The sequence below is a fragment of the Alligator sinensis genome, unplaced genomic scaffold (assembly GCF_000455745.1).
Source record: "Alligator sinensis unplaced genomic scaffold, ASM45574v1 scaffold7_1, whole genome shotgun sequence".
NCBI lineage: Eukaryota > Metazoa > Chordata > Crocodylia > Alligatoridae > Alligator > Alligator sinensis.
Genome location: NW_005841843.1, coordinates 4,000,973 through 4,022,664, shown reverse-complemented (window position 1 = coordinate 4,022,664; position 21,692 = coordinate 4,000,973). Strand labels below are relative to the sequence as shown.

The window sequence follows — 21,692 nt, the reverse complement described above, 5'->3', positions numbered from 1 at the left end:
ATTCCTTCCCACACCGACCTCTTGTCAAAGACCGATGTCTTCTGTCTTTTATATCCATTATTCTGGGTCTGGTAGAAAATGAATGTTTCCAGAATAGCCGATGGTTAATCTGGGATTAGTCACTCTACCACCTAAAAACATCAAAGATAATAAACAATGAGAACTGGGGCTATAATATGTTATCTTCCATTTTCCCCTCAATAGTTCAAAAACAAAACAGAACAAAAAACTCTATAGTGGCCAAACTTTGTGGGAAGGAAAAAGACTATGTTTGAATAACTGACATTAAAGAAAGCAAATAAAATTTAATTGGTATAGGTGAAAAATGTCTATTTTGTTTAAACTATTTTTTACTGAGATATTAACCCTCCCCCAAACAAAAAAAAATCTCTAACCTTTTGATTTCCAAATATACATTGGTAACAACCTGAAAACTCTGATAACCCATTAGCTTTTTCTATAAGACTGTGCAAAGAAAAAAAATGCAGGCCTCCTTCAGTTATTCTGAGATGTAATGTGTCAAATGAATCATGCAGCTAAGAATGAAGTATTAAAGACAAGTGGAAAAAAAGACAGCAATACTCAGTAGTAATGTTCTGAAATTATTAAGCTACATTTTGTGATCATGTGAGCACACAAGAAGATGTAGGAACAAGTAATGAAAATTTCCTTCAGTATCTAAATAGTCACCTGAATATTCTATCCATTCCTAAAAGAGAACATAAGAATTTCCCTGTTTGAGCAACTGAGAAAATCTGTATCTGCATCAAATGTGAATAGAGGAGAAGGAAACACTGTTGTTATATAACATTTTTTACCAAAACTCCCTAGACTTGATACAGCTGTGAGGTCAGGCACACAGAATTCAGAAATACCAAAGAGTGGGTGCATCAACACAAGATGCAGTGTCACTGTAGCTCACTGCTATGGCAACGTAGTGTTGGTGGGCATGAACCGTGGTGCCAACGCTACTGTGCAGTAGGGTCAGAAATGATCCGTTCATCGCGGGAACTGCCCAGTAACAGCTAAAGCAAGTACCAAATGATGGCACAGTAACAACTGTGCAGTCAAGCACGCATGTAGATACTCCCAGCATGTCTGATACAAAAAGACAGATTCCCCATTTTTTAACTTAAGAACGCATAGCAGTTTTTTCCCCATCAGTTGTATAAAAGCATTCCTTCACATTATGCAATCAGGATAAAGACAACATGTCTTAAAACCATTTTCTAATTAATTAATTGCTGTTTATTAACTTTTCAGATTATCCCCCCACCCCTTTTGGAGGGACCCACTGGTTAATCTCATGTATGTTTTAATTTACACCAGGGGTCAGCAACCCCAGCAACCACACGTGCCAGAACATGGCATGTGAAGGCATTTTGCTTGTCACAAGTGCCTCGGGGTGGATGGCAGGGAAGGGGCCAGGGCTGTGCTACCACAACAAGGATCGAGCCTCTCGCAGCTCCCCCATCATCCACACCGATGTGTATGTGCACCCGACGCTCACAATAAGCTGGGCCAGGGCTCCATGGACTCCAGTGCAGCTGCTTGCAGGCTCCCCACCACCTACTGCAAGCAGCCTAGGTTCAATAGTGGGTGGCTGTGGTAGTCATCTGGGAGGCTACAAGTGGCTGCACCAGGGCCCGTGGAGTCCTGGCCTGGCTTGTTGCCAGCAGTGGGCTGCACTGCCACAACAAAGATCAGGCACCTCACAGTTCCTGTGCTGTCTACTCCTAGCATGCCAACATCTTACAAGTGAAAGTTGCAGGTGTTTTGGCAGTGTGCCCAAAAATGTTGCCAACCCCAGACTTAGACCATGATCCTGCAAACAATCATAAGACTTGAGATTCATCAGATAAGCAGTGTCCCACTGAAGTCTATGAATAATGATGATCAGGACACAGTTTCCCTGAGCTGCAAAAATATAATGTTTAAAAACTTTTTCTTCATTCTACAGCACTATGAGAGGTCTTTCAATTGTTTAATAAAAAGCTAGAGACAGTCATATACACTCAAAAACTCACCCTAGATTATCTGTATCAGACATAAATGGGATCAAACCCAGGTCTCCTATCTCTCATCAGAGTATTTAAACCTCATCAAACTTAGTAAGACTATTTCTCAATCATTCCTTGGAAATTACTGTCACTCATATAAACATGTAAATGCTTGCTAGGCCAGAAATTAAGACTGACTGTATAAACTAATGGCTAGAGCACTCTGATGCAGAAGTCCATAACAAAGAGCAACCTAGAAGTTGTGCAACTCATGTGTTTCTCTTACCTTTTTTCTGGACCCAAAAAGCCTTCCAAACTAAAGTTATTACTGAAAATTTCTGTGTTCTGAATTCAGATTTTCTTACAAAGAACACTGAAAAAGTCCAGTGCAGTTCTTTCTGTGGATAATAAGTTCATGTATGGTATAAATGATTTAAGATCATGCAGTGAGCTGCAGCAAATTAAATCAACATAAATCTAAAATAGACATATTTGGCCAATGGAGGTAGTAAACCAGAGAACGCTTTTTTCATAGCATCCAGATTCAGACATTAATTACTTTCGCTGTCTTTTGTACTGTAAAAATAAGGAAATAAGGTAACTAGCAGAACCAGCTGTTTTAAGCTGACTACATGTAATTTGTAATCAGTGATTTCAGAAAAATGTTAGCATACTTAATTTTTTTCTGTATATTTGGTGTTTTTAATTATGATGATAAATTACATGTAACATAAATATATGTTTTCCACACAATATTTGTCCCCAATTCTGTTCCCAGGAAAATAACACATCAGAGCAACAGAAGTTTATAAATGTTGTAATGATTTCTTATTTCCCCTCCTTTATATATCCTTTATATATCTGATTTTTTAAAAATATAACAGCAGAGAATATAGCAGCATGTAATTTCCTCATGAAAGCCCTTCACCTTGTAGCATATGCTTAAACACATTTATTCACTGTCCATGATACCAACATTGTATTGGTGTCAATGGCATTCAAGATTACAAGTAGTCTGCTGGAACCAGAAACAAGAACACATCCTCCACAGGTGCCACAGAGAAGTGACTTGCTCAGGAACCTGGCACACAAGATGAGTCTCTCAAGTTCCAGGCTAACACCCTCATTATTTTAAGCATAAAATCAATCACAAAGATTTTAATGATACAACCTCATGTTTAAGCAAGTCTTTATTTGTAGGCCCGAGTACCTTCATTCTGCACATTGGAACCCAAATCACTACAGCCTACTCAAATGCACTTCCCAGTGCATCAGAGCTGTAAACAAATGGACTGGACAGATTCTTGGAGGAAAGGGGCATCAGTAGTTATTGAGCATGGGCGTTAAGGATAGCGCTTCTGAATTAGAACTTCTTAAACCTTATGGGTACCTATACACATACTTTTTCATGCTGCAACGTGTCAGAGATCCAGCGCATTGGACCATACTTGATTAATCAAGTCTCCTCCGCTTGCGAGGTGATGAGAACCACACTGCATCACCTGCAGTTGTATAAGTGGTGAAATGCACATCAGCATGGAGAAAATGGTGGGGTGCACTTTTGAACTAAAACATTTTCGATGCGTTTTAGTTCAAAAGCATATCGTCGTCATTTGCTGTGTGCTGGTGCACATTTTGCCGCTTATATAACTGCTGTGTTGCAGTGCTAGGCACTTTTCATGTGTAAAAATGCCCTAAATGCTGAAGGCTGCAAGTGGGAGAGGAACAGTTGAAAAAAAAAAAAAACCTGGTCACAACAGGCTTACTCTCCTGTTCAGCATCCATTCTCTGCCACTGAGAGAGACAGGATGCTGGGCAAGATGGATGTATGGTCTGACCCAGTAAATGATAGTTCTTATGTTCTTAATAAGGACAACATTTCCCAAACAAAAGAACAACAGGTGAAAAAAGATAAAATATTGAATGACACTGTGCCTTCTGAATGCATTGAGCTCAACATGCACTTAGGAAAACTTTCTACTTCATTAAGATATTTCTTAACTATCTGTTCAGAGTAATTAAATGAATCTCTCTTCTTGAGGGTTCTGAGGCACTAAGTTCTCTTATTTGTTTTCTACTGTTCGTAGAAAAAAATATTCCCCCATTGTTTTAGTTAACAGAAAGTTATTATAAATGCATCTGCCAAGACTGAATATGGCATGTAAATATTATTTATAAAATTAGCTCATCTGCATGATAGTAAGCCATCTTCTCAGACAGACAAGACTTACCAAAAACATTCTTAAATAAAAACATTACTTAGAGCATTTTGGGTAGTTGCCTGAGGGATACAAAAATAATGGGAAATGTTAAGAGAAATATTCTATCATTGATATGAAATGCAGTGTTTTTCAATTACCAGAATATTTGCAGGACATATTCTGCTACTGGTGTTGGGGGTCATTACCATGAAAATGTGCAGTATGTTAAAAAAATAAAATGTTACATACAGTGTCATAGTTTGGAGAATGTTCTGTCCAGCAACTTTATTCTGAACCTGCTTAATGAAAGATCTCATTATAGGGAACCATTTCATGAACAGACAGATATGGCAATGTTTTAATACAAAAAAGGATTCTCTAAGAACATGAAATGAATAACTATACTCAGCATTGTAATTAGGAAATAAAAACATATGCTACTTGACCAAAATAAAGAAGGAGGCACAATGACTTAAGTAGCTACATTTTCATTTGGTAAATTTAAAGTGGCATTTTGCCTCTACCTGAACGGTGAAAGAGCTTTGATGAACCATCAGTACAGAGATGCAAAGAAGTGTTTGCACCAGCAGCAATTAATACCTACTTAACATGCCTCAAATACGATGAGAAAGAAGTACTTAAGTATACCCTTGGTCATGAAACATCCCAATGTTTATACAGAACCTAATGATAATTTTAATACCTCCTATGTTCTTTTAGCATAGCCTATTTTCTTTTAGGCTATAACTTGGAAAATATAGTGAACATTTGTTATTTGGATTAGTGCTCTGTACAGTACATTTCAGAGGACTATTTAATTGCAAGTTGTAAATGTACTATAACTGATAGAATGCTTAGATCCATTTAGGCCTCATACAGACATTCAGTTTCTCCTGTGAAGTGAGTGTGTGTTTCTCACTACTTTCCCAGGAGAAATCATGAGTGTACACATGCTCAGGCTTTTTCTACTGGAGTAAAAAATGCTTGCTCTGGGAGAAACATAACCTAGGAACAACTAGGGTTAAATCACTCCTGGAAGAGTACCTCCTGGGAGAGTGAATGTCTGTACATGATGTGGCATATCTCAGAACAGAAAATGGTCTTCCAGGATCCCTCCCCCCTCCCATCCCATGAAGACAGTATGTCACTCGCTGGACTCTGCTGCTCCAGCAGGGAGCACAACACATCCTCTTGACAATGCCCACACTGTGCTGCAGGGAAACACAGGCTGACCATGGGCACTCTGGGGCAGCCAATAAGGGCTTCCCTATGCATTCCTGCAATCTGTCACCAGATGGACTAAGGGAGCCTGCAGAGCACACTGAGATGTGTTCACAGGTCCCCACCCTCCCTCTGGCTGCACAGTGTCAGCACTGAAAGCTCTCCTTTTCTCAGTATTTGAATGTCTGTACTCATGGCTCTGAGTAAGTTTCTTTATTACAAGAACAAAACTGGAAGAATTCTCCCAGACTATTTGAGTGTGTTTACACAGAACTGGCCATTAATACAAAAAAAAAAAAAAAGTGTTTCCAAAGACAGCACATCATTTTGGTGTAGATATGATCTTCAGCTCAAGAAAACAAACTGCAATCTAAACCCTTCCAAAAGAAACCTGATTAAAATGTAAGGATCTGATGTTTATAGTCAAAGAAGGATATAACGATGTGTTAGCAGAGCCATAAAATATGTATTAAAACAGACTCTTTCTCCACCCTACTTCGAAAGAAAAGAAGCTTCAACTTTCAACCTACTCAAAAGATATTACAATTCCTTTCATTGAAAATATCTTTTAGGAACTCTTTAAAGTGCTTCAAATTTTAAGGAAAACAGCAGTGGCTGGAAAGAAGAGTCTGGCGACCTCTAATTCACATTTCCTCTCACCAGAGTAAACTATGGTTATTTCTTAAACGTCTACAATGATGATTTTTTGAGATGAACAATTGCAAATAGTGTGTAACTTTATACAAACCTTCATCTAAAATGATATGTAAATAGCAAGATGGTTTATTATATAATACAGAAAGGTAGTAACAACTAGTTACTAATAGAACTCATTTGAGAACAAGTTACTCTTATTAATGAGGGAACCTGTTAGTTATCTGCTAAGACTTAAAACAATTTCCTTAGCATACTCTAAAAGAAAAGCAACACATTTCCAAAGACTGTTAAGAACAAAGAATGCCTTCTTTACTGATTATTCATATTAAATGTAAATAGTAAAGTAGTAAATATCAACCTTCCTGAAGGCAAATCCAGATATTTGCTTAAAGGCAGGGAGCAGGACTAATTATTTAAAGACTCTCTATATAATTAAGTATAAGAAAGACATGTTGAAAGTTTATATATAAGGAGAATTGCTTGGATTTGAGTTCTTGCTAAATATTGATGGAACTAAAGGGATATTCCAGAAAATGGACTGAATAAAAAGAAAATTCTAATCTTAAATATGCATATTCATGAGCTAATGATGTTCCTCAGACCAATGAATGAAGCTGCTGCGAGCCAATAAACATATGAAATAATCTTTTAGGTCAGGTCCTAGGGGACTGGAAAAGGGCCAATGCAGTCCCTATTTTCAAGAAGGGGAGAAGGGAGGAACTGGGAAACTATAGACCAGTTAGTCTCATGTCTATGCTTGGGAAAACTCTGGAAAAAATCATTAAGGATCACATTTGTGTGAGCCCAGCAGGGGAAATAATGCTGAGATTCATTGCAGGTATATCCTGCCTGACTAACCTTGTTTCTTTTTATGACCAGGTCACAAAATGCTTAGACACAGGAGTCAAGGTAGATGTCATCTACCTAGACTTTAAGAAGGTCTTCTATACGGTATCTCATTCTTTTCTAGTAAATAAAGTGACAGGCTGTGATGTAGATGATTACACGGTCAGGTGGGTGCCAAATTGGCTTAGGGGACACACCCAGAGAGTGGTGGTGGACGGGCTGATATTGACTTGGAAAGATGTGGGCAGTGGAGTCCTCCAAGGCTCGGTCCTAGGACCAGTGCTATTCAATGCCTTCATCAGTGACTTGAACGAGGGCATGGAGAGCACTTTGTCCAAATCTGCAGATGATACCAAATTATGGGGCAAAGTTAACACACCAGAGGGTAGGGAACAGATCCAAGTGGAACTGGCCAAGTTGGAAAAATGGGCAGAATGAAATAGGATGCAGTTCAACAAAGACAAATGCAAAGTGCTGCACCTGGGCAAAAAGAACCACCAACATACTTACAGGATAGGGGATGACCTTCTCAGCAGCACAGCAGTGGAAAGAGATCTTGAAGTCATAGTTGACTCCAAGATGAACAACAGCTGTCAATGTGACAAAGTGATCAACAAGGCTAACCGCACTTTAGCATGCATTAGCAGATGCATGATGAACAGGTCCAGGGAGGTGATGCTTCCCCTCTATGCGGCACTGCTATGCAGTCCAGTTTTGGGTGCTGCACTTCAAGAGGGATGCGGAGAATCTTGAAAGGGTTCGGAGGAGGGCCACTCATATGTTCAGAGGCCTGCAGGCAAGGCCCTATGAGGAGAGACTGAGGGACCTGGATCTCTTCAGCCTTCACAAGAGAAGGCTGAGAGGTGATGATCTTGTGGCTGCCTATAAATTCATCAGGGGAGGGCAGCAGCGAATAGGAGAAGCTCAGATGCTATTTAATAGAGCACCCCCTGGTGTAACTAGAAACAATGGCCACAAACTGATGGAGAGCAGATTTCACAGTAAGAGTTGCCAAAATCTGGAATGGGCTTCCAAGGGAGATGGTGTTCTCCCCTACCTTGGAGGTCTTTAAGAAGAGACTAGACAAACATCTGGCTGGGGTCATCTGACCCCAGCGCTCTTTTCTGCCCAGGGCAGGGGGTAGACTCGATGACCTACTGAGGTCTCTTCTGACTCTAACATCTATGAAATCTATTAACTCATTTCAGTTGCAGCCAAATGTGAGAGGTTATTTTCCCTTCCCTATGAACTTATGTAAAGAGACGATTATTGAATAAACTGTCACTGCTCCTATCCTCAACTGTTCAACACTTGATGTCTCAGCTCTGCTTAGTCTGTTTTTACAAGCAAACAAACAAAAAAAACCTCGAACAAAAAGAAAACAGCCTAGAGTAACATTAAGAAAAAGAACCCTTCCAGTTCAGCTGACAGTATGACACTATTCAACACTACTATGTTCCAGTGCTGGGGCATACATAAGCTACCCAATATGATCTGATTCTCATATGAAGTAAGAATAGTTGACCTTTCAGCAAGGACTTGCTGGAAAAAAAAGAAGAAAATTCCCTGGACCCTGTCTAGGAATTATACACAGTGTTTGTTTCTTCTTCTGTGCTTTGCTCTTATTAGGGATAGTAGAGAATGGAAATGATGTGCTGAAGGGCTAATGGCAGACTTCCTGTGATTCCAATTTGTATAGCATTGGTCATCATTGATCAAAATAAAAGAAGAGGCTGCATGGGATTGAGATGAATATCCCCACACTGCCCTGAGCCAGGAGGGGCGGGGGGGGGGGGGGGGGGGGGGGGGGGGAAGGGTGCAGTGGAGCTTGGATTTGAGATCTGTGAGGCAGACCTTCCGGTGGGTGGACTGGCATGGTGGGAAACTGAGGAGCTTTTTAATAGATGGCTGGTGAGCTGAGGCTAGAGAGCATGCCTGCAATGGGCCTAAGATTGACATACCTATGGTATGGCATTCAATTTTATATCTGATTTAGGTCTATAATATAAATAGATTGCTTTTCTAACCAATACTGCAACTAATTAATACTAATTGATTTTGCCAGGTGCTTGATCCCAAATGATTACTAGTATATTATAGGCATAACATGAATTTGGCTCTCTCTTTTCTACTAGCATTATGAATACCCTCTTCCTTGCATCTACCCTATTTGTCTTCCAACTAACCCTTATGCATCTCAGAGGAAGAATAAGATCTGATACTTCATTTACTTAAAATAGCTGCCAATCTATCTTGATTATTTATGAACATTGGATAGTTCTGAGAAATGCCATTTCCTATGCACTGATGGCTAAGCTAACAAAAAGGGTAGTTAAGGAAGAGTACTTAAGAGAAAAAAATTGCAGCTTCTTTCTTCTGTGCTAGCTGTACAAGTAAATCAATAAGAGGTATGGAAGAGAAGAATCAAAATATGCTCTAATAATTTAGAATGGCCTACACTTAAACTCTGTAAATTTAAGTTAATTCTTACACTGATTTTTAGTTATATGCCTGTTTCTTGCATTTTCTAATGAACCCATATACCACTATGGTGTATGCAACCATTAGAGGTACCACTCACAATAAACAGAATGCTATAATTATCTAAGGTTTGGAGGAGGGAAGGGGAAAACTTCATATTTCTTTAGCACCCCCATATAGCCCAATTCAACTAGATCAAAACATGACATTGGTGCATAGTAAATGAGAAACAGGCTGTGTTCAAAATGTGCATAATGTTCCAAGCTGATAAAAACCCCCAAAACAAAGCAAAACAAAAAACCCCACGGTTCTCTTACATGTGTGGTCCCCTTTTCAACAACAATTAGAAATAAACTTGTGATTTAAAGATTCTAGTGCACTTCATTATTTTATGCAAATCTATTTTTAATGTGGGAAAAAATTCTGATTTAGCCTTGGCACAACACACATTTTATGTGAATAATTAAAATGTAACTTGCTCCATATGGTTTCTTCCTTGTACCACCCCTCACAGGTAGCAAGGTATTCTCTTAATATTATCTGACCACTAGACACAATATGCCAAAACCAAGAAATCAATAAATAGAAAAGTTATGTCATGACATACATGCACCAGCGTATGAAATGGACAGAATTAGTACGAGAAAAGCAAAAGGCTAACTTCTGTTAATGAAGCATAATAACAACAAAGGCATTTTTACAAGTGTTCTGGGAGTGAGGGGGAAGGAGGTGCTTTAATAAGAGCAGGTCTCTAATTAAAGTGCCCAGAGTGTCTCATGTATCAGCGTCCCTGCACTTCAAAATGGTAGTGGGGGCGCCTTATCTAAAGTTTGTCAAACAAGCTTTAGTTCAAGTGTCCCTGCCACCATTTTGAAGCATGGGGACACTGATATGTCAGATGTGAAAGCCAGCTGGAGCATGGTAATTACTTGATTAATCAGGTCTGCTCTGATGCATTGTAATTACAGTGCATCGGAGCAGCCTCCCGGCTCATGTATAGGCACCCAACGTAACTAATGTTCATAAAATAACTAACAAATTAACTAAATAAAGCACCCTGCATATAGTAAAAATGCGTAACTGGCATTACAATAATTCTAATACTAAGAGCACTATTCAAGATAAGACTGAATTTTAACTCAGTGGTTATTAGCACAGCACCCCTATACATGTTAAAAAATGAAGCAGCAGCACTACATTAATTATGAATCTAGGTTATCAGGTTACAACCCAGTATCAGTTTTGCGTTGGTTAGTAACAAATTATCAGTGCCAAAAAGATGGTCAGTGTTAAGTTACTGTTCCTTTAAGCCACTGGTTCTCAAGCTTTTCAGAGTCATGGCACTCCACCACTGTTTTGAATGTGGTGGCACCTCTCCCAGTTGAGAACCACTGATGTGCTCAACTTACCTCAGTAGTTCTCAACTGGCTGCTGCTGCAAACAGTAAGAGACTGTCCTGCAGCCCTGGTGCCCTTGCCCAGCTCCTCCCAGCTCCTGGCATGCTGGAGCAGCTGGGGCACAAATGGAGCATAGAGATGCTTCGGCTGGCAGCCAGAGGATCTCACTGGAGGACCAAGCCTCTGTTTGTTCCAGCGCACACTAGTGTAATATGCGCTGCGCCACTTTTTCTCAGCACTTTTTCTTCTACTGGGAAATCCTGATAGCGAATTTTGTCCCCAGTTTGAAAATTTGTAGTGAAAGGCATATTTTAATGTTCCACATGAGTGGTTTGTGGTGCCACAACTCTCACGCCCCTGCTAGTCTGGATGTGACCATAGTGTCTTTCATCTAAAAAACTCAAAATGACAAAACATTAATTAAGATTTACAGCTGCCATGAGAATGAGATATGCATTGTCCACATTCAACAGATGAAGCAATGAAAGCAGAGGAATAAATTTGTTCCTCAAGGTCACAATGAGTTGGTAGCATAACTGGAGACTGAACTCCTGAGTTCTGAGTCTTAGGTCTCTGCTCACAATACAGTTGCTATCTGTACGCTGATCATTTTATGAAGCATTAAAAAAGGAGTGAAGTCCACCTAAAACAATGCAAAAACCTAACTATTCTTTTAATATAATTTGGTTGAATGCATATAACTTAATAAATCCATGAAAAGATTTAAAAGAGCAAATGCGGAATGGCCATTCTAAAACATTAATTTTGTTAAAAAATTGCCTTAAGAAAATGAATACTTTTCGTCTACAAAAAAGAACAAACAAACAATGGTATTATCTACTGCATTTGCTACAATGTTAATGAAAAAAGAATAATTTATCATTGAATAATTAACACAGCATAGTTAAGTATGCTTTAACGATTCCGTATAATGGCCTCACATCACTAGAAAATACTTTTGAGTCAAGAAATAATTGTCTAAATAATTTTTATTAAGACTTGGATCAAATTGACCAACATTTATAAAAGTGAGATGGATTTAAATGCCTGTGCAATGAATGATAGCTTTCTTTAATTGGTAAGCATTCTCCTCAACTTTTTTTCAACGTTGAGGGTGAAATTGTGATCACAATTAAGTCACTAAGCAATTTAACTTTGACATCAATAGAGCCAAGATTTTATTCTTATTTCTTCTACTCTTTTCTTCCCGCTATCCCTCCTTTTTGCTGAACGCTCCTTCCATGGCACTTCAAAACCTTTTCCTTTCTCCACTCTTCTGTTGACATCCTTCAGTATTTGGCATAGTAATATGTGCAGCTCCACAATGTTCAATATCTTCCGGTCTCACTTTTTAACTTCTATTCTTCTTCTTTTTTATAGGGAGATTCAAATTTTCAGACACAAGAATATTGAAGTTTAGAGTAGCCAACTTGCACACCCATGTGTTCCTTACACTCCTACACATTGGACATTTGCATATACTTATATCTATATACTTACCCACATAGTGCATAACAGTATGAAAAAATGGCATATACATACAAATAAGAGTTTAACCTCTTAATATCACCAACATGACATTCCCCTCTCTAACCTTACTACTAAAACCTGTGTCTGTATGTATACACCTTTGATTGACCCTTCCTGGACCTTCAGCCTTCTACCTACTCCTGTTCCTAACACACTTGTCTTTCTTCAGTTTCACTACTTGTTTTCTCTTTCTTTTGTTATCGTTTTGCACCTTCATTCATGCTAGCATCACAGAACCAGAGACAAAAAATTTTAGACAATTAAATTAGAGCGTATGCATCATTCACTACTACTATAATTAAACAGGTTTTTGTTAGATGAAGAATTCATGAAGGGACAGATTGCTCTATTGCTCCAGATTGTGCGGGCTGATGTGCACATTACAGTAGCAAGCTCTAATAAAGAAGCAACGCTTCACTGAAGAGATTCTCAGCTACAAAAAAACTACCTACAATTGCATAATGTAATAATCATGCCAAGAGGTACAGAAATTATTATGCCCCACCTAAATTTCCAGTTAGAGCCACAACAGATGCTTCCTTTTTCATTCTCCCTCAATTCGTACAATAAGCAATTCCTTTCTTCCTTTAAATCTACTTCTATAAAGAATTCCCCATACTTTATTTTTGCTTCTCAAGCATTGCCATTTTCTCAATTAACTATAAAGTCATGGTGCATCTTGTACTAGGTTGCCTTGGCTATCTTTGATTTTGTTCGTTGAGGCAGGGATTTACGTGAAATTACACACACAGACACACACACATACTCACACACAGTGCAAATATTAGTCAGAATAATAATTTACTGCATTTTAACACTTAATAAGAAATCTTAGATTTCAATAGCATAGAGTGAAATACCCACTTACAGAAGTAAATGGAGCCTGTTCAACTTGTCTTTGAAAGCAATGAACACCATGCACAAAAATCCTTTGAAGTATATATACCATTAACCTCATTATACTAAGTTTTCTGCCCCTTTAGACGCATTACATTTATCAGAAATAACAGAACTTCTTATGGGGATCCTATGTTCTAAAGGTTTAAACAAAAATTTAATGGTGAAAAAAGGAATGAAATACAATGGAGTGTCTTATGAATGTATATGATTTTATATATCTCAATAACCTCAATACAAGTTTTCAAAATTCAGATTTACTAAATGGAAGCATTACCTAGACTTTAAATTTTAAATCACTTCAAATAGCAATGAAAGCATGCCTACTGAAATTCAAAGTAGGCATCAAGGGATTACATGCTCAATAGTATGACATTTGACATAGGTGCTACTCAGATGGGAAAACAGCAGCAAAGGACAATAAAGTGCTTCACAAAAATTAAGCAAGACTCACAGCAGTGGATCAGATTCAGTAGAACCGTTTGACAGATGGGTAAATTATAACCTAGAAATTGTTAAATTAATTCTTCCAAGTTACACAGGAAATCGGTGGCAGAGTCAGAACAGCCCATATACCCAGACCCCTCCCTGCTCTAACCCAAAAAGACCAATAACCCTCCCCTTACTGCAAAATTTGCATAAGACCACAGCATAAATCTATGAGAAAAGGACATTGGAAGTTGTATTGATTAGGATGAATATCATTACATAAAGCAGAGCAAGCAGACACATGCCTATAGTAAGTTATCCATTCATTTCTGTTCAAGAGCTATGGAAGGAAGCAAACATGTTAACCAAGAAAAATCTGCCCAGACACTACTGCAGGAGAGAAAAAGTAGCATCTATGCCAAACCCAGAGTAGGGAGCATGACGAAAAAAAATTACACTGCTCCAGAAGAAAATCAGGGACATGGGGGATGTGCATCAAGGGGATGCACATCAAGAATCTGTGTGTGTTCCTACAACAAAGTCACCTTGCTTGCCCTGGGGTGGGGCCATCCTCCTGTTCATTCCCCATCCTTGTCTTTTTACACGTTATTAATGCAACTAGGCAGAAGTCCAACCACTTCTTGTGCAAGGGCTATAGCTGAGGTGAACTACTGCCTGAGAGATGCAAATAGCTTCTCCTGCTTCCCCTGGACCAAAACATCTAAAATATAAGAACAATGGCAAATTAAGAAAACTCCTATATCTATTTAATTGTATTTAGCTTGATATATTATAGTTGACTTAAACTGGAATACAAAAGTAGACAATAGACACAAGGCTTCAGCATTTTCATTATTTAGTTCATTGTGAAGAAAGGGAGAACAAGTGTCCAAGAGATCCTTCAAGATCTTCAAAGAGACCTTTGTCTCTTTTCTCTCCTCTACCACTTGACAAAAGTACCATTTTGGTGTTATTTTCAGCTTTGGAGCCTAATAAATCAATCAAATCTTCCCAGGTGATTTTCAGCTCCAAACTGGACTTAAAGTCATAGGAGTCGAATGTAAGTAATTCTGAGATCCTTGGGTGATCATAGAGATGCATTGTGAGGTGTGGAGATACCTCAGATCTACAGCAACCAGGAAGATCAGTTCTATGCCATGAACATGACATTTAGCACATATTCTTCCATGAGAACTTGGCAAGAAAAGTTAGTCAAAAACAAAATTCAAGTCTCTCTGTTTTCTTTGCAACAGATGGCAATCTGATTAATATATATAATGGTGCAAAGACCTTCATTCTTTGTGTTAATCTTCTTAGCTATTAGAGATGTCATTGCCTCTTGCAAAAGAAAACCCATGATTATGAAATAAAGACAATATTTTTATTTTTTATTTAATATTTGCAGCCTTTAAATCTGCATACACTCAATTTCTTTAACCATCTGAGAATTAAAGCTTTGTTAAAGCTTTTTGTTTAAGTTCAGGTACTTATTCCATAGGGGTCCAGTTTGTTAATAAGCCAGATATGGAAGTGAATTTAGGGAAGGTATCCTCCAAAGAAGCTGAGAAGATCTTCATGATGTAGCAAGAAGGTAACGCTTGCACCCTGGCTCAAAGAAAGAGAGTGTGGTGGGGTCTTAGAATGGGCTAGTGACTGTGGAAAGCCACAGACTGACAGCAACACTCCACCCACAATGAAGAAAGGAATATAAGGACCTGTACTGGATGAATTACTGGTAATAGTTCCCAGCTAAGCCAAGTAAACACAATTATTTCCTAATAAATAACATCCTTTGCATCTTGTATTTGTTCCTGCATATTGAGGACAAACTGCCACTAACTTTCATGAGTAACTGTGTGTTAATGGAAGGTATATGCACTGCACACCTAAATAAGAATATAATACTATATATGACCCATATACCAAGATACCGGGCCACATTCTATTCTACTCATTAGGCAGGTAAATGGACTTAGGTGCTCAAGACCAGTCCTATTTTACCCCGACTGTCATGCCAGGCTGTGGGCAACCAGATCTGGGAATCAGGAGAAGCCAGAAAGTCAGAAGCCTGGAGATCTGTCTGGGGAACCAAGTCAGGGATCTAAACGGTTAGGCAGAACATGAGACCAGGAAACTAGCCGGGTCAGGTATCCACTTGGTCAGGCCAGCGGCAGGTCAGGTATCTAGAGGATCAGGCAGAGAGTGAGGTCAGAAAGCTAACCAGGTCAGGTATCCAAGGAATCTGTCCATCAGTAGCAGCACAAGCTAAGAGTGCAGCAGTCTAAGTACAAGGTTGAGCCTTGTTATCCAGAAACTTCCCATTTTGGGTCAGGGATTTATATAGGAAGGGGCAAGAGGAGTGCTGGCGGGGAGTGGATGTATGTCTATGCCCAGATGGTGGGTTCTTGCCACCTGCTTCTACCCTAGCATTCTACTGGCAAAGTGGCAGAACAGGATGAGCTGCCGCAGCACCCAACAAGCCAAGACCCTGGGTTCAAGGCCCAGCCTGACACTGAGTTCCAGAAAAAAAACACTCGTACCAAAGATATGTGGGTCATCCATTTCCTTGCTGAATTCTTGTAACTTGCTGTGACAGAGTGCCTGAAACACCCTAACATGAGCAGAGTCAGGAAATGCTCAAGGAAGAAAACTTATCTTATGGAGCTGGAGGAGCCGCGGCAAACCTCAATGTGACCTGGATGAATGGAAAAGCCAACTGGGGCTGTGGCAGATCAAAGGCTGCCACAGCAGACCCAACCTCTGGAATCCAAACAGGAAAAAAAAGACCGGCACAGGAAAAGAACAGAGGGAAAGAAAGAAGAACTAAGCCGGCAAGCAAAAAGGGAACAGCTGGGTCAGGCAGGCACCCAAAGGGGAACTGCCATGGGGAACCCAGCTGGAGAGAGGGAGATTTAAGGGATGCTGAGGGAGCATCTCAGGAGGAGTGGAAGAAGAAAGAAAACAGAAGGAGAGAGATCCAGCAAGTGAATGTGAATGGGTAGAGGGCCAAAGATAAGTCCCAACCCTACTACTTGCCAGACAAGGTCTAGCCGAGAATGGGAGCTGGCGAAGAAGCCTCAGTGACTGGTGAGTCTGATTCCGGGGGATGAAGGGAACCACTCTGGGGACCTAAAAGAAGAGGAAAGCAAAGGTGACCTTACTCTCCCAGAAGGGGAAGAAGAAGAGAGGGAGGATTCCTGTCACAAGAGGATGACAGGAGAACCAGAAGAAGAGGTAGCCGTCTTGGGACCTGTGCAGGGAAGAACAGGGCAAGGAGCTGACTAGGCAAGGACCTTAGTCAGGATCCTTGAAGTAAAGATAGTAACAAACCTTAGAGGCAATCAACAGCACCCGGAAACAACAGGAGTGGTGAGGGCAGGGCATAGTGATGGTGGATCCCTGCAAAGAACCACAGATGTTTCGAGTCCATAACCACTATCAGCTGTCTCCGAGTAATGTCTAGGTACATCTCCCTTAACATCGAAAGCATGGCAGGTGATCTTTTACAAGACATTACCATTCCAGCCGGGAGGTGACACGACTCAGGGCAGCACAGGAAGCTCCCTTACACTTGCTTATAAGTGTAAGATGACAGCATATTGCAAAATAAGATACCCATTGGACAAATGGCAGTGTCAGGTTTGACCTAGAAACCACTACACATAGCCCAAGCAAAAGTCTCTGTTATGTAACTAATGCCCATCTGCAATGATAAGGAGAAGACAGTCTTAGATAAAGGAAGCTTGAAAACAAAAGCAGAATTAGTGGACTAGGGCAAAGAGCTGATTTAAATATTAAGATTCACACCCCTAGGTGGGGAGAAAGTATGCTAATGAAACATACATGTATGGAAATGAGATACATAGCTAAAACACAGGTATAGAGACATGCTCAGTAAAGAACTCCTCGCGTCACTCCCTTATAACCAATTAGCAAACAAGAATGCTTATGAAGGTCCAATACTCCTGTATAAAAGATGCTTAGAATTAAGAATCTGTGTGCTTGTTACGTGAAATTATTCCGCTTGCACCTTGTATTGCTAGCAATAAATCTTTATACTTTCACCCCTGGTATCTTTATTGGCTTTTGCATACCGGGCACGATCCCAGACTTGAGCTGGGGCTCAACAGCAGAACTGCAACTAAATCCAGATATTGTGAGTACTGGCTAGTTATAGTACTTTACTAACACTGGAAATAGCAAAAAAATAGAGAGTGCTTTCCATAACCACATGCTTCAAACAAAAAATCCAAATACTTTTATTTTTTTTGCAGATCTTGCAGGCATTTTCCAAGCATCATAGTTCCATAGATCAAAAGTCCCATTTGTTCTCTCTCTTTAGCTATCAATGATACTTCCAAAAGAGGTGGTCATGGAAACTAATCTGGTCATAACACTACTCAAAGTTTCAGGGGGGAAAATTGCATACATTTTATATAATACCAAGTACAAAGGAATGTAGTTGTATTTCCCCACCAACATGCTCACCAAGATAGTGAGCTTTTCTATTCTATGATTCTTTTATTTCCTGCCAATTCTCATCTGTAATTATCTATTGTTTCTCATTCTCATTATGTTTAATGTATTCCATGTTATCTTATTGCAAACTTTGCCAGCCAAATTTCTCTATTTTTTTAAATGATGTTTGTGTATTGGTGTTTGTCTAATGAACTGTTCAGAAGAAAACAGATGAGTTTATTTTAAAGAGTGTTTAATGTATTAGTAAATTAAAAGGTAATGCTAGGAAGCTGTTTTATTTGAATTCCACAAAAGACTTAATTCATTGTTGACTCTCTGCTGACTCAAAGCTCCCAAATGTACAGTATTTCAATCCTGTTGATTTCATCCTTGTTTCAATGGTTTGCATGGAACCAAGTTCAAAGCTAGGAACAGCAGAAATTCAGGGTTCCTGCAAATGCAAATATGATTTTCCTCTGTTGTTTCATTTTCTAAAGGTTTACGTTATCCATGGGGTCTTACTTCATTCATTATGTGCACAGTAATATGAATAAAGTGGAGTGTACATGAAGAGCTAGTATATTAACATCATTGTACCACTCTTGACAATTAGATAGTCCATCTTCCTATGTTTCAGGCTTCTCAGTATTCTTTGTATGTAATACAATAATACAGTGACTGTAACATGGAGCAGGCCTCAGTTATTTAAAGAAATTTAGTTTTGTATCTTGGTGTATTGCCAGAGACATGTCAATACATGATGTATTGGTGACTCAGTAGACTACCAAAAATCTGGAGAAGCTGCATAAAATTAAAGAGTCTAAGATAACCAAGATGTAGATGTTGCTTTCTTCAGTGAGGTACCTGGCAGATAAGGTTGCTGAGCAATTGGAATAAAAACAAAAAGGGAGTGAAAAAGAAGATTGAAGAGCAGATCAAAACAATTCACACTCAATCTAGGAAAGTCAGAAGCCATGATGAGAGGAGGCAGGATGGATTGATTTAAAATAAGATGATTAAATCACCAAGTGGAAAGCCTCCATTTAAATAATCAATTTTAATCAGCTTTTCCATTTTAACTTCAGTTATCTTCTAAAGAAAGGTACAATGTTGATATAGATAAGGGGTGTCAAACTCACTATGCCCAAGAGCCAGATCTGGACCTTTCAGCTCCTTGCATATCAAGAGGTAGAGCAGTGGTGGCAGTAGCACCCATCATGGCAGCAGTGGAGCAAGCAGGCTCTTGTCATGGCAGAGACTTGCAAGCAGTTGTCGGTCAGGTGGCTGCAGGGCAACTGAGACCACAGGAAGCTCTGCTATTGATAGCCATGTCCAGTGGGGCATCAGAGGCTCAGACTCTATGGCAGGCCATGGCTACTGCTAACCACACTGCCAAATTCCCTGGCCTGGGGGGAATCCCAGTGGGCCAGACAGAGCAGCATCATGTGCTGGAATCCAGCCTGAAAGCCATGTTTGACACCCCCAAAACTGATATTGGAATATGTAAGTTTAGAACTATAGATAGAACCTTTATACCAACTATGGTACAAAATACTATACTTAATAGGCACACAGGATAAATACATAGTTTGCTTAACTATATAACAGTGCCTTTCCCAAATCATTGCCCATTCTTACATTATAACAAATTCTAGCTATTGAAACATCAGCAAAGTCCTTAAAATGCTTAAGTGCATAACCTCTCAGCCCTGCTGTCTACTTTGTAACTCAACTGCACTTTCTAGTTGCGCCAGAAACAAAGGGAAGCAGTTGTCAAAAGGCTGGCATTAGAACCTTTGAAACAAATTACAGGACCTACTCAGTTTTGGGGTTGTTATCTCCCCTCAGTTTCAAAGCTTCTAACACCAGTCCTGATAATAACCATTAGAAGCCCCAAAATGAGGAGTAATCAGTCTTAGGGCTGCTATTGCCACATCACTGATAGCACTGTAAAGAACGCTCATTAAGTAGACAGTAAGCCTGTGAGAATAGGTAGGTATTCAATTCAGGTTCGGATTCAGCCAATTCGGAGGATAGTGATTCGATTTGGTGATCCAAATCACTGGGCCCATTCAATTCGGTGGAATCAGAAAAAGAGATTCAGCACTGATTCAGATTGGCCAGGGAGAGGCAGGCATAGTTGGGCAGCTGCAGGTTCTTGTGGCTCTTCCAGCTGTGTCTGCCTCTCCCTGGGTGGGGGGAGCCATGGGAGAAGCCCTCATGGCTGCCCTGCCTGGCCCCGGCCCCATCCCCATCCCCATCCCCAGCCTCCCGGCACTTAAAAATACCAAACAACACCCCCCACCCCCACACACACACACACACACTTACCAGCTGCAGCAGCGGGGATCAGGGCCTCTGAGAGCTTGTGGCAGCATGGGAATCCCCCCCACCTGGCACCCACGTGGCAGCTGCCCCTAAGTGTTGGTGCAGTACGGCTCAGCAGGGCGCTGCACACTGTCTGGGAGCTGGGGCCATTGGGGCTGAATGGTGCTGGGCTCCAGGTGACTGCTGGAGCCACCCCAGTTCCCAGACACTGCGCAGCACCCTGCCGAGCCGTGCTACACCCGCATGATGTGACAACTGCCGTGTGGGTGCCAAGTGGGGGAGGCAATCCCCACCACCCCAGGAGGCTCTGCCACAAGCCCCCAGAGGCCCCAATTGCCACTGGTGCAGCTGGTGAGTGAGGGGGTTTTTTTGTTTTGTTTTAAGTGCCAGGATGCTGGGGCCTGGCAGAGGATGGGGGCAGGCAGGGCAGCCATGTGGACTTCTCCTGCAGCTCCCCCTGCCTGGGGAGCCGGAGAAGCCACAGGAGTACCTTCAGCCACCTGGCTGTGCCTGCCTCTCCCCAGCCAATCCGAATCTCCAAATGCCTCCAAATAATTTCTGAATCAATTTGGAGGCTTCGGATACGATTCAAACCTTTTAATGGGTTTTCCGATTCGAGTAGGATTCAGAGATTCAGCTGCCAAATTGGGCCAAATCTCCAAATCAAAAATCGGCAACCGAGGCTTTGCACAGCCCTAGTAGACAGCCCTGTTGGGATTATGGTATTGGCACCCCTGAAGCTGACTAGCTTCCCCTTCTTTTCAAGGTTTCTATTAGCAGCCCTGAAACCAGCTATTAGAAGCCTAGAGAATGGGGGGAGCTAGTTAGTTTTAGGGCTGCTATTTCAAAAGCAACGACAACAACATATACTTAACAAGCATTGATTGTTTGCATTAGGTTTGGATTAAGGCATACTCTAGATAAGTTTTTTTTTTTTTTTTTTTTTTTTTTTTTTTTTACAGACCCAAGGCTATGCCCTTAAATGTAATGCACAGTATTTTTTTCTCTGCTACCAAGGGCACACTGTAATTATATGCATTTGCTTAAGCAGTTATATGGCTTAATATTTCCAGATCTTATTAATTTTATGGTTTTAGTATATTAGAAAAAGACGAATGATATATTGCTTATTTACTAGATAATTAACTTTTTGCTCATGACCTTGTGTCAAACAGCTGTATTGGGATGGTAACAAGAATTTAATTAAACATACCCAAAACAGGACATAACATTTAGCATAATATCAG

At 40.2% G+C, this 21,692-nt stretch overlaps 1 long non-coding RNA gene across 1 annotated transcript in view; it reads right to left on the bottom strand.

Moving 5' to 3' along the window:
• Positions 1-6: 6 nt before the first annotated feature.
• The window catches only part of LOC112550490, a 268,292-nt gene continuing 246,606 nt past the window's right edge, over positions 7-21,692 (bottom strand). The window contains exon 3 of the long non-coding RNA XR_003094365.1: positions 7-131. This is a non-coding gene — a long non-coding RNA (uncharacterized LOC112550490). The remainder of the gene's footprint in view (positions 132-21,692) is intronic.